The sequence below is a fragment of the Hyla sarda genome, chromosome 3, assembly GCF_029499605.1.
Source record: "Hyla sarda isolate aHylSar1 chromosome 3, aHylSar1.hap1, whole genome shotgun sequence".
Lineage (NCBI taxonomy): Eukaryota > Metazoa > Chordata > Amphibia > Anura > Hylidae > Hyla > Hyla sarda.
This window is the reverse complement of record NC_079191.1, coordinates 292,078,977-292,092,657: the sequence shown is the minus strand read 5'-3', so window position 1 is coordinate 292,092,657 and position 13,681 is coordinate 292,078,977.

The following is a 13,681-nucleotide window of genomic DNA, read 5'->3' as shown; positions in this document are numbered from 1 at the left end:
CCATAGACTTGCATTAAGGGGACGGGCCGTGATGTCACGCTGCTCCGTCCCCTGTATCGCCCCTCATTACGCACAGAGCGAACTCGCTCTGTGCTGTAATGATAGCACGGTGCCGCAGCAGGGATCCCGGGGCTCCCCAGTAGCAGAACCGTGGCGATCTGACATCTTATCCCCTATCCTTTGGATAGGGGATAAGAAGTCTATGGGTGGAGTAACCCTTTAACAGTTTCCTAGCCAGGAAAATCAAACCTGTTCAGACGCAACCAAAATCCAATGGCCGCGTCTCAACAGAAACCAAGACAGACATTACACTCTGCCAGCACAATTCTAATTGATTGACACCCTGCAGCCAGCCAGGGCTGCTGGCCAAATTCACGTAGATTTCCAGCCTGGCCTGGGCCACCTAACTGGCTGGGGCAAAATTCAAATTGATTTTAAAGGTTTCTCAACCTGCTGCTGTATGCAGGCTATTACAACTTCCTCCAGTAAACCACTCTGACATGCTGAAGGTTGCTGTGGCAACCTCCCTGCAGCCAGCGAGGCCTGGGTCACCTGGCTGGCCAAATTTGCATGAATTTTAATGGTTTCTCAACCTGCTGCTTTATGCAGGCTACTACAACTTACTCAAGTAAACACCTATGACATGTTCTGCTGGTAGTTTCAGCCAGGTCTACGTATACACAACTCAGGTATTTAAGCTACACCAGGAACCATATAATTGAATTTTTATTTTAATGTCAAAATTAAAAAACTTCATTAAAAAAATTTCAAATGTAACCCCTTAACAACAATGGACGTAAATGTATCTCATGGTGCAGTGGTACATTTATGTCATGGACTCGCCAGTGCTCGCATAATGGGTGGCAGGTCCCAGCTGTTATCAGCAACCAGGGACCTGCCGGTAATGGCGGACATCAGCGATCGTGCTGATGTACGCCATTAACCCCTCAGATGCCGTGATCAATACAGATCACAGCATCTACGGCAGTGGGGTACTTAAAATGGATGATCGGATCACCTGCAGCGCTGCCGTGTGGATCCCATCATCCAGCATGGCGTCCAGAGGTCCCCTCACCTGCTTCCGGCTGTCTCCAGGGGTCTTCTGCTTTGGTCTGAGATTGAGCAGAAGATCACCGATAACACTGATCAGTGCTATGCCTATGCACATCACTGAACAGTATTAGCAATCAACTGATTGCTATAAATAGTCCACTATAGGGAAATAAAAAGTGTAAAAATAAGTTTAAAAAAATTGAAAAATCCCCTCCCCGAATAAAATTGTAAATCGTCCCTTTTTCCCATTTTACCCACAAAAAGCGTAAAAATAATTAATAAACATAGTTTGAGAAATTTTAAAGGGTACAATCATAAAAAAGTATATAGTATAGGTATCATTTTAATCAAATTGACCCACAGAATAAAGAAAGCATGTCATTTTTTCCGTAAAGTGTACAGCGTGAAAACAAAACCTTCCAAAATTTGCTAAATTGTGGTTTTCTTTTCAATTTCCCCACATAAATAATATTTTTTTGGTTGCGCTGTACATTTTATGGAGATGTCATTACAAAGTAAAATTGGTGATGCAAAAAACAAGCCCTCATATGGGTCTGTGGATGAAAATATAAAAGAGTTATGATTTTTAGAGGGCGAGGAGGAAAAAACAATTGGGCTGGTCCTTAAAGGGGTACTCCGCTGCTCAGCATTTGGAACAAACTGCTCCAAACTCTAGAGCCGGCGTCGGGAGCTCGTGACATCATAGCCCTACCTCCTCAATGCAAGTCTAGACTTGCATTGAGGAGGTAGGGCATGACATCATGAGGGGGCATGGCTATGATGTCACGAGCTCCTGGTGCCACGCCAGCGTTCGGAACAGTTTGTTTCGAACGCTGAGCAGCGTAATACCCCTTTAAGGCCAAAATGGGCTTAGTCCTTAAGGGTTTAATTGTATAGGAGCCTGCAGGCATCAATTTGGTAAGTGATCGGGGAGAGAAACCAGACATAACTTAGCAGGCTGTCAGGAGGGGGCGATCAGGGATGATCTAAAAAGGAATACATTCCGTTGCTAGGCAGAAACATGCTATTTCCGAGAAATGGCATCAGGGGGCCATCCTTAGGAAGCAGGAGGGATTTGTCAAGATGATTTACATATGGCCCATAGGGAATGAGAGACAGGGGGGAGGGATGGGGTAGAAAGTGCTGACAGAGGCAACCAGAAAAAAGCTGGGAATGAAAATCTAAGGGATAAGGATTCTAATGCTACCCATGGTATAGTAGTGGTGACATAAAAGCCATACCACTGAGACATGACAATGCAGTGGCCAAGTAATAAGAGGGAGGATCAGAAAGGTGAACGGTTTGTATCTGATTAAAGTTTCTAGAACAATCCAAGGTGGTTTTCTGGCCCAAACAAGGAAAAAGAAGGAAAAATGAAAGGGGTACTCGGGTGAAAAACAAATGTTTTCAAATCAACTGGTGCCAGAAAGTTGTGTAGATTTGTGAATTACTTTTATTTAAAAATCTTAATCCATCCAGTACTTATCAGCTGCTGTATGCTCAAGAGGAAGTTGTGTAGTTCTTTCCAGTCTGACCACAGTGCTATCCGCTGCCAACTCTGTCCGTGACAGAAATTGTTCAAGCAGTAGAGATTTGCTATAGCATTTTCTCCTGCTCTGGACAGTTCCTGACATGGACAGAGAGCACTATGGTTAGACTGGAAACATCTACACAACAACTTCCTGTGGAGCATACAACAGGTACTGGAATGATTAAGATTTTTAAATAGAAGTCATCTACAAATTTGTATAATTTAGTCACCAGTTGATTTGAAAACCCTTTTATGTAGTTTGTTAATTTAGAGGATAGTAATTTGATATATCCAAGAAAAATCTTTCGTCTCCTATTTAGGAAGGTCTGCATAGATAGTACAGATTAATGGGGAAAGTTAGGGACATAAATATCAGCAAGATTAGAATTGATCTAGAATCCCATGAGAAAGAGAACCTCACACGTATACCTTCCAGGAAAGTAGGGGAAAATCCAACGTTGAGGGTGACACTCTTGGCAACATTGATCCTATAGTTGCTATAGTTAAAGTATTCTCTAATTGTTGAAAAAAAGCAGGTAAAGAAACATGAGTAGACAAAACATAGATTAACAAATCATCGGCAAATAGTGGAGAGGGGGCAGTCCAAATGACATGATTGAGACATGAATGACATAAAGAGATGAATGACATGAAGAGACATCAATGACATGAAGAGATGATTAGCTATGAGCTTCGCAAAAAGGTTAGTGTCCATTTTAATGAGAAAAGGAGTGATAACTAAAGAAGAACTGTGGGTCCTTCCTTCTGGAGGACAACAATATGGGCAACTAGAAAGGACTGGGAAAGGCGAAAAGAGAGAATTTCCATCCTCAACTCCTCCTTTGTAAAAGGCTCCTTTAAAGAAGAAGCAACTGTAGGTAATAGGGTTGGAAGAGCCATGGATTGGATATGTGGTAGTAGGGACGGTGGGGGCCCAGAGAGGACTGAGGATGGAGGGAATAGAGTAAGGCTATTAAGAGAGGAATAATAGGCTTGAAAGGTAGCAGCAATCTCGTTAAGTGGGACACTGACCCAGAAGGGGTCTTGATAAAGGAAATAAAGGATGCCGTCGGTTGGTCACCTAGAGCACTCACCAAGTATTTGCCTGGCTTCATAGAAGGTTTTACCACAAAGCTGACAGTAAAGCTAGCATTCCACTGAGGTTTTTGCCCTGCATTTTTTTGGCTTAAAAACACCAGAAAAAATGCCAGAAAAACTGCCACTGTTTTTCACTGCGTTTTAGTGTTTTTTCTTGCGTTTTTACCTTTGTGTGGAATTTTCCTTTTTTGCCCCTTTGGCGTTTTTTGTCCAAAATTAGTTGGGTACCAAAAAAAAGGATGCAGTAAGGATGTAAAAAAAAATGTATTTAACTAAATGTTATTTTTATTACAAAATTTTAATAATTTTTTTTTCATAAAGTGTGTGTGTGTGTTTAACGTTTTTTTCTCTTTTTAAAAAAAACATTTTTTAAGTAGTACTACTACTCCCAGCATGGAACACACTGTTCCATGATGGGGGTAGTAGTACCTGTACTAACAGACATATCGCCCCGGGTGTCAGTCTGACACCCATTGCGATCTTCCATAATATAGCAGAGATGCGGAGGGGCTCTATGCAGCGCTCGCATCTCTGCTCTGTACTCCGGTCAGTGATTGTGAATAGAAAATTCATATTTTCTGCTCAGAGTGGTGATTGGCCGGATGGTTGCAGCCAATCAAAGCTCTCAGAGGGAAATATGAATGAGTGAGTGGCCGGCCGGAGTATAGTGCAGAGATGCGAGCACAGGAGAAAGCCGCTCTGCATCTCTGCTATAGACAGGACGATCAATTGGGTGTCAGTAGTGACATCCGCTGTGATGCAAGTACTACTACTCCCAACATGGAGCACACTCTGCAAGTACTACTACTCCCAACATGAAACCATCTGGCCAATCACAGCTCTCTGCGGGAAATATGAATAGGTGTATATATACGGCAGTGCAGGGGACCATAGAGGAGCAGCTGGCCGCATCTATAAATTATACAGAAGGATCGCAACAGGCGATCTGTCTATTAGTACAGGTACTACTACAGTGTGTTCCATGATGGGAGTAGTAGTACTACCTAAAAAATGTTGGGAAAAAAAAGTGAAAAACACACACACTATATTTTTATTATTGTCGGCTAAATTTTTTGGGTTTTACCCGCCCACATAAATTGATCCCTGTTTAAAAATGAATAACAATTTCGTAATAAAAAAGATGAATTTCGTTAAATACAATTTTTTCCATCACTACTGTATCTTTTTTATTATAATTTTTTAATGGTACCCTACGAAATTTTAATAGAAAAGGTATCTCCATCACTTTTTTGGATCGCTAAAGTCCCAAAAAAAGAATAAAAAACGCCTGACAAAACGCCAAACTAGGTTTTGTCGGGCGTTTTGAAAAACCAGCCTCTGAGCCCAAAATTGCTGAAAAACGCCAAAAGGATGAAAATAAAACGCCAAACTGAAAAACGCCAAGTGGATCTGGTATTTTGCAGTTTACTATTGACTTGCAGCTAACATCTGGACACGACGTTTTTTCGCTGAAAAAACGCAGTGCGGGAAAATTGGCATTTTTTACGGCGTTTTTGAAAAAACAAAAAAACCTCAGTGGAATTCCAGCCTAACTCTTCCACTTTGAATGCAGGAGTTGCTTTATTTCAGACTAGCTGAGTACCCAGCGTTGCCCAGTTTTTCCTTCCTAATCCTTGTTAGGGAGGAAAATCAACAAAGGAGAAAGCTTTTGACTTCATATCCTGTCCTCATATATTGTTGTCATATCCCAACCCCATATCCTGTCCTCATATCTCGTCCTCCTATCCCGTCCTCATATCCTGACCTCATATCCCGTCATCATATCTCGACCTCATATCCCGTCCTCCTATCCCGTCCTCATATCTCAACCTCATATCCCATCCTCCTATCCCGTCCTCATATCCCACCCTATCTCGACCTCATATCCCATACTCATATCCCGACCTCCTATCTTGACCTCATATCTCGTTTTCATATTCTGACCTCATATCCCATCCTCATTTCTCGACCTCCTATCCCGTCCTTATATTCCGTCCTCATATCTCAACCTCGTATCCCATCCTTATATCCCGTCCTCATATCCCGACCTCCTATCTCGACCTCATTTCACATCCTCCTATCTCGACCTCATATCCCAACCTCATATCCAGTCTTCATATCCCATCTTCACATCCCGTCTTCATATCCCGACCTCATATACCGTCCTTATGTCCCATCCTCATATCCTGTCCTCAGGTTGGACTGATTTGTGATGAAGACATTGTAAGCTGAAAAAAGAAGGGGGCTTTGTGGGACTGAGCATGATTTGAAAGCCAGACCAATGCACAAAAAGGGTGCATAATAAAGGGGTGGGGCTTAAAATGTGGAGATTGTGGAGTAAGGTACTGTAAGTCCCATATACTTGCAAGGGACTTGAAACAAAAACCCATCTTTTACATAAGGGTTAATTTAACTATCATATCTTTTTATTTGACATGTAAGTAACATGTGTACCAGGTATTATTGAAATATCTCCAGCCATACGGAAGTTATGTGGGAACATACATTTCCCATTAATTTGCATGGGACTTTAAACAAAAGCCCTGACCCTCACAAATGGGGGTAGTTAAGGGTCAAATTAACCTCTTAAGGACCCAGGACGTATGGGTACGTCCTGGGTCCCGTTCCTGCGATATAACGCGGGGTCACACGGTGACCCCGCATCATATTGCGGCGGGCCCGGCGTCACAGTGAAGCCGGGACCCGCCTCTAATAGCGCGCGGCACTGATCGCTGTGCCGCGCGCTATTAACCCTTTAGCCGCGCGCTCAAAGCTGAGCCGTGCGGTTAAAAACGAAAGTAAAATGTGCTGGTTAGCTCAGGGAGCTGTTCGGGATCGCCGCGGTATAATCGCGGCATCCCGAACAGCTGTAGCACAGGAGGAGGTCTTCTTACCTTCTCCTGTGCTGTCCGATCGCCGAATGAATGCTTCAAGCCTGAGATCCAGGCTTGAGCATTCAATCGCCGAAAACACTGATCCATCTCCATAGGAATGGATCAATCAATCAGTGTAAAAGATCAGTTAATGCAATGTTATAGCCCCCTATAGGAGCTATAATATTGCATAAGAAAAGTGTAAAAAAATCATTAACCCTTTCAATGATCCCTTCCCCTAATAAAAGTTTGAATCACCTGGCATTTCCAAAAATAAAAAAAACATTATGTAAATAATAATAAAAATAAACATATGTGGTATCGCCGCGTGCGGAAATGTCCGAATTATAAAAATATACCACTTTTTAAACCGCTTGTTCAATGGCGTACGCGCAAAAAAAATTCAAAGTCCAAAATTGCGAATTTTTGATCACTTTTTATACCACAAAAAAGTGAATAAAAAGTGATTAAAAAGTCTGATCAGAACAAAAATGAAACCACTAAAAACTTCAGATGACAGCGCAAAAAATGAGTCCTCAAAGCGTCCTGAACACAGAAAAATAAAAAAGTTATAGGGGTCAAAAGATGACCATTTTAAACGTATAAATTTTCCTGCATGTATTCATGATTTTTTCGGAAGTGATACAAATTCAAACCTATACAAGTAGGGTATCATTTTAACCGTATGGACCTACATAATAAAGATAAGGTATCATTTTTGACAAAAAATGTACTGCGTAAAAACAGAAGCCCCCAAAACTTACAAAATAGTGTTTTTTCATCAATTTTGTCGCACATTGATTTTTTTTCCCGTTTCACCGTAGATTTTTGGGTAAAATGACTAATGTCATTACAAAGTAGAATTAGTGACGCAAAAATTAAGCCATTATATATAATTATAGGTGAAACTTTTTAAGAGTTATGATTTTTTAAAGTTAAGGAGAAAAAATTGAAAATGAAAAAACGGAAAAAGCCTGGGTCCTTAACCTCTTAAGGACGCAGGGCGTATGGATACGCCCTGCATCCCGAGTCCTTAAGGACGCAGGGCGTATCCATATGCCCGTGGGAATTCCGGTCCCCACCGCTAGCCGGTCGGGGACCGGAGCCGGATGCCTGCTGAAATCGTTCAGCAGGCATCCCGGCATATCGCCCAAGGGGGTCATTATGCCCCCCCATGTCGGCGATCGCCGCAGATCGCTGGACAATTCAGTCCAGCGATCTGCGGCGATTCCGGGTCAATCGGGTCTCCAGTGACCCGGTGACCCGGAATTACTGACGGCCCCGAACAGCCAGAGCCTGCAGGGGTGAGGTGGCACTGGTGCCACCTCACGATCGCCCTGATTTGTCGGCCGGATTACCGGCCGACCAATCAGGGCGCCTGCTGCGGGTGTCACTCCCGCACCCGCTCCGCCCCTCTTCCGGAGGGCGTGAGCGGGTGCGGGAAGACCACCCCCGGTGCTGGGGACCCCGATCCCCGGCGTCCATGTTGGGATCGGGGCCCCAGGAGCGACGGCGGCGGCGAGGGACAGCCTGCGATGGAGCAGCAGCAGGAGGTGAGTTACAGCCTCCTGCTGTTGCTTAGCAACAGCCCCCAGCATGCAAAAAGGGCATGCTGGGAGCTGTAGTTATGCAACAGCAGGAGGCAGACCACCACAACTCCCAGCATTCCCTTATGGGCATGCTGGGACTTATGGTTTTGCAACAGCTGGAGGCACATTTTTTCTATGGAAAAGTGTACCTTCAGCTGTTGTATAACTACAACTCCCAGCTTGCACAAACAGCTAAAGTGCATGCTGGGAGTTGTAGTGGTGCATCTGCTGGTTGCATAACTACAACTCCCAGCATGCCCGTTGGCTGTCGGTGACTGCTGAGAGTTGTAGTTTTGCAACAGCTGAAGGCACACTGGTTGTGAAACTTAGAGTTTTTTTTTTTTACCTAACTCAGTGTTTCACGACCGGTGTGCCTCCAGCTGTTGCAAACTTCAACTCCCAGCAGTCACCTTACACCATGCACCGTACATGCTGGGAGTTGTAGTTTTGCAACAGCTGGAGGCACACTGGTTTTGAAACACTGGTTATGTATCACGGAGTTTGTGACCTTACTCAGTGTGCCTACAGCTGTTGCAAAACTAAAACTCTCAGCATGTACAGTCTGTCAGCGCATGCTGGCAGTTGTAGTTTTGCAACAGCTGGATGTCCCCCCCCCCAATGTGAATGTACAGGGTACACTCACATGGGCGGAGGCTTACAGTAAGTATCGGGCTGCAAGTTTGAGCTGCAGCAAATTTTCTGCAACAGCTCAAACTGCCAGCGAGAAACTACTGTGAACCCCCGCCTGTGCGACTGTACCCTAAAAACACTACACTACACTAACACAAAAAATAAAATAAAAAGTAAAAAACACTACATATACACATACCCCTATACAGCCCCCCTCCCCAATAAAAATGAAAAACGTCTGGTACGCCACGGTTTCCAAAACGGAGCCTCCAGCTGTTGCAAAACAACAATTCCCAGTATTGTCGGACAGCCGTTGACTGTCCAGGCATGCTGGGAGTTTTGCAACAGCTGGAGGCACCCTGTTAGGGGTATTCTACGCCAGTGATTCCCAATGTCCACCCCTATGCAATCCCTAATTTAGGCCTCAAATGCGCATGGCGCTCTCACTTTGGAGCCCTGTCGTATTTCAAGGCAACAGTTAAGGGTCACATATGGGGTATCGCCGTACTCGGGAGAAATTGGGCTTCAAATTTTGGGGGGTATTTTCTGCTTTTACCCTTTTTAAAAATGTAAGGTTTTTGGGAAAAGAAGCATTTTAGGTAAAAAATTTTTTTATTTTTTTTTACATATGCAATAGTCGTGAAACGCCTATGGGGTATTAAGGTTCACTTAACCCCTTGTTACATTCCCCGAGGGCTCTAGTTTCCAAAATGGTATGCCATGTGTTTTTTTTTTGCGGTCCTGGCACCATAGGGGCTTCCTAAATGTGGCATGCCCCCAGAGCAAAATTTGCTTTCAAAAAGCCAAATGTGACTCCTTCTCTTCTGAGACCTGTAGTACGCCAGCAGAGCACTTTTCACCCCCATATGGGGTGTTTTCTGAATCGTTAGAAATTGGGCTTCAAATTTTGGGGGGTATTTTCTACTTTAACCCTTTGTATAAATGTAAATTTTTTGGGAAACCAAGCATTTTAGGTAAATTTTTTTTATTTTTTTTTACATATGAAAAAGTCGTGAAACACCTGTAGGGTATTAAGCTTCACTTTACCCCTTGTTACGTTCCCCGAGGGGTCTAGTTTCCAAAATGGTATGCCATGTGTTTTTTTTTTTGCTGTCCTGGCACCATAGGGGCTTCCTAAATGCGGCATGCCCCCAGAGCAAAATTTCCTTCAAAAAAGCCAAATGTGACTCCTTCTCTTCTGAGACCTGTAGTGCGCCAGCAGAGCACTTTTCACCCCCATATGTGGTGTTTTCTGAATCGGGAGAAATTGGGCTTCAAATTTTGGGGGGTATTTTCTGCTATTACCCTTTTTAAAAATGTAAAACTTTAGGGAAACCAAGCATTTTAGGTAAAAAAAATTATTATTTTTTTTACATATGCAAAAGTCGTGAATCACCTGTGGGGTATTAAGGTTCACATTACCCCTTGTTACGTTCCCCGAGGGGTCTAGTTTCCAAAATGGTATGCCATGTGGTTTTTTTTGCTGTTCTTGCACCATAGGAGCTTCCTAAAGGTGACATGCCCCCCAAAAACCATTTGACGCTCCTTCCCTTCTGAGCCCTCTACTGCGCCCGCCGAACACTTTACATAGACATATGAGGTATGTGCTTACTCGAGAGAAATTGGGTTTCAAATACAAGTAAAAATTTTCTCCTTTTTACCCCTTGCAAAAATTAAAAAATTGGGTCTACAAGAACATGCGAGTGTAAAAAATGAAGATTGTGAATTTTCTCCTTCACTTTGCTGCTATTCCTGTGAAACCCGTAAAGGGTTAAAACACTTACTGAATGTCATTTTGAATACTTTCGGGGGTGCAGTTTTTATAATGGGGTCATTTATGGGGTATTTCTAATATGAAGACCCTTCAATTCCACTTCAAACCTGAACTGGTCCCTGAAAAAAAGCGAGTTTCAAAATTTTGTGAAAAATTGGAAAATTGCTGCGGAACTTTGAAGCCCTCTGGTGTCTTCCAAAAGTAAAAACTCATCAATTTTATGATGCAAATATAAAGTAGATATATTTTATATGTGAATAAAAAAAATTTTGGGGGGGAATATCCATTTTCCTTACAAGCAGAGAGCTTCAAAGTTAGAAAAATGCTAAATTTTCAAATTTTTCATCAAATTTTGGGATTTTTCACCAAGAAAGGATGCAAGTTACCAAAAAATTTTACCACTACGTTAAAGTAGAATATGTCACGAAAAAACAATCTCGGAATCAGAATGATAACTAAAAGCATTCCAGAGTTATTAATGTTTAAAGTGACAGTGGTCAGATTTGCAAAAAATGGCCGAGTCCTTAAGGTGAAAAAGGGCTCAGTCCTTAAGGGGTTAAGGGGTTAATGATCCTGTATTTTAAGTGGACATATAAGTAACATGCAAGATAAACCAAAAAGAAGAGATTCCTCTTAGGCGCTGCTTCTCCCAACAAATTTCAATTAGACGTGAGTAGATGAAAAGTAGGTCTTTTTTATTGTACCAATGACGTGTTTCGGGTTCGTACCCTTCCTCAGATTGGCATAATTAGAATAGCAAACTAGCAAGTATATATACACATAAAAAAACTCCATAATTAGGCAGGTGGAACTAATGGGAGGGGAAAGGGAGAGAAAAAAAAAAAAGGAAATGACGTTTACAGATAAATCACGTGACTAAATACAGGTATGTTAAAAATAGGATTAAAATTGGAAAAACTTTACTAGAATATAAGGACTTAGAATGATCATTTAAAAACATCGGTGATCAATCTACTTTGATGCATAAAAAAAGAAACGTTTCTAATACACGAAGAATAGTTGTTCATTCAGTCCATAGTAGCGGAGGTGAAACAGAGGCTTGTACCGCACTACAGTTTGAAGAGATAGATGATAATGAGGCTTGTACCGCATGCAACGATGATGCTAGGACACATCAGGAGGCTTCATTGGGATAATGAAGATAAAAGGAGCATGTGATCTGTGACGTTACCCTTCTCCCGGGATTTGAGCAACTCGGCTTTCCCGGGTGCAGAAATACTGATATAGAAAAAATGCAAAGGTAAGTGAAATAATAATGGTTAATATGAATGTTTGATATTGGAAAAACCTGAAGTTAAGGAAAATATAAATTAGGACTAAATATTAGAGGGTTTGCTATAATGATTCCAACTAAATAGATAGAGCATAGATAAATATCAGGGTGTAATGTGATGGTAAGAGGAATTTTTCCGTACCTACAATACCCGAAGAAACTGGTGTCATAAGGATTTGTATAAACACTAATAGAAAAGAACAACAAATGGGAAGTATATTAATATAGATCACAATGATGAAAGTCGCAATCCAAAATACAGTAACCCCCCGACATGCGATGGCCCCGACATATGATCAAATCGCCATACGATGGCCTCTCAGAGGCCATCGCATGTCGATGTCAGCATCGACATACGATGCTTTTATATGTCGGGGCCATCGCATTAACTTCTATCCGGCAGCGCAAAATGCTTAAGCTGCTGTCGGATAGCAGTGTAATGTGCCCCAGCAGGTTCACTTGCCTATCCCTGCTGCTCCGGATCCTCTCCGGGGTCCGGGCCTCGCTTTTTACGCAGTACTGGCGCAACAACGTAATAACGTCACCAGAAAGCGAGGCCCGGACACCGATGCAGAAGATGCCGGAGGACCCAGAAGAAGACGCCGGAGCAGCCCATCGTGAGCCCCTGGGAGACCATCGGGAGCGGTGAGGACGCGGTCCGGAGCAGCGGGGACAGGTGAGTATTTAATGCATTTTTACATTGCACGAATCCCTCAACATACGATGGATTCGACAAACGATGGGTCATTTGGAACGAATTACCATCGTATGTTGAGGGACCACTGTATATTAATTTTGTTCACATAATGAGAGAGGTAACTTAAAATGACATGGACTAGTGTGGTTAAAGTGGAGCAGCAATAGAGTAATAAATGATGTAACATAAAAAATGGACAAAAATATAAAGATATATAATCGACATGAACAATATATGGTATAAAATATAAATAGCAGTATATAATTAATAAATGTATCAGTATAAAAATAAATAAGTGTAATCTACATGTATAAATAAGTATGAATAAATATTGGAAGCTTATAAAAAAAAAATTAGAAGCTTATAATAAAAATGTCCCGATTACGTAACACATTCTATGTATTCATTAAAGGGTAGCTCCCACCATCCTAATTTTTTTTTTTGCTAGCCCGTTCCCCCCCGCCTCCCCCCCCCCCCCCCCCCCCGCTACGGCGCTAGGCCGTATCTTGTGTAAGTTTCTCCAAATCGGATAGCACCAGAGTGGAGAAGGTGTCTAGAAAATTTCCCTTATGATGGATTTAAGGTTTGTGATAATAGGGGCGGGCACAATGAACTGCAAGTAGTAACAGGGGTACTATTGGATGAAGATGTCAAATCACTTTGATTGCAAAGTGTCTTTTGATGGTAAGTTTTCTGACCAGTCTGTTAACATCCAAAAATAAATCAAAATCTTTACTTTTATTCGTTAGGCAAAAAGATAGCCCTTTCTCCAACACTGATATTTCCGTAGTGCTAGGTTGGTATGAAGATAAATTGAATAAAATAAAAAGTCTGGCCAAAAATATAGATATAATTATAAAGTCGGCAGATAAGGGGGGGAGGTATAGTGATTATGAACAAAGCTGACTATGTAACTGAGGCAGAGAGACTATTGTCAGACACTACGTTCTATAAAATTTTAACTTACAATCTAACCCATGAATATTCTGTACTTCTTAAAAAATTCATTCTTTCAGGTTACGAGAGTGGGATTTTAACAAAACATGAAATGAACTATATTATTAACAAAGAACCGTCACTACCAATTTTTTATTTTCTTCCGAAAATACATAAGAGTATTACAAAACCGCCAGGCAGACCCA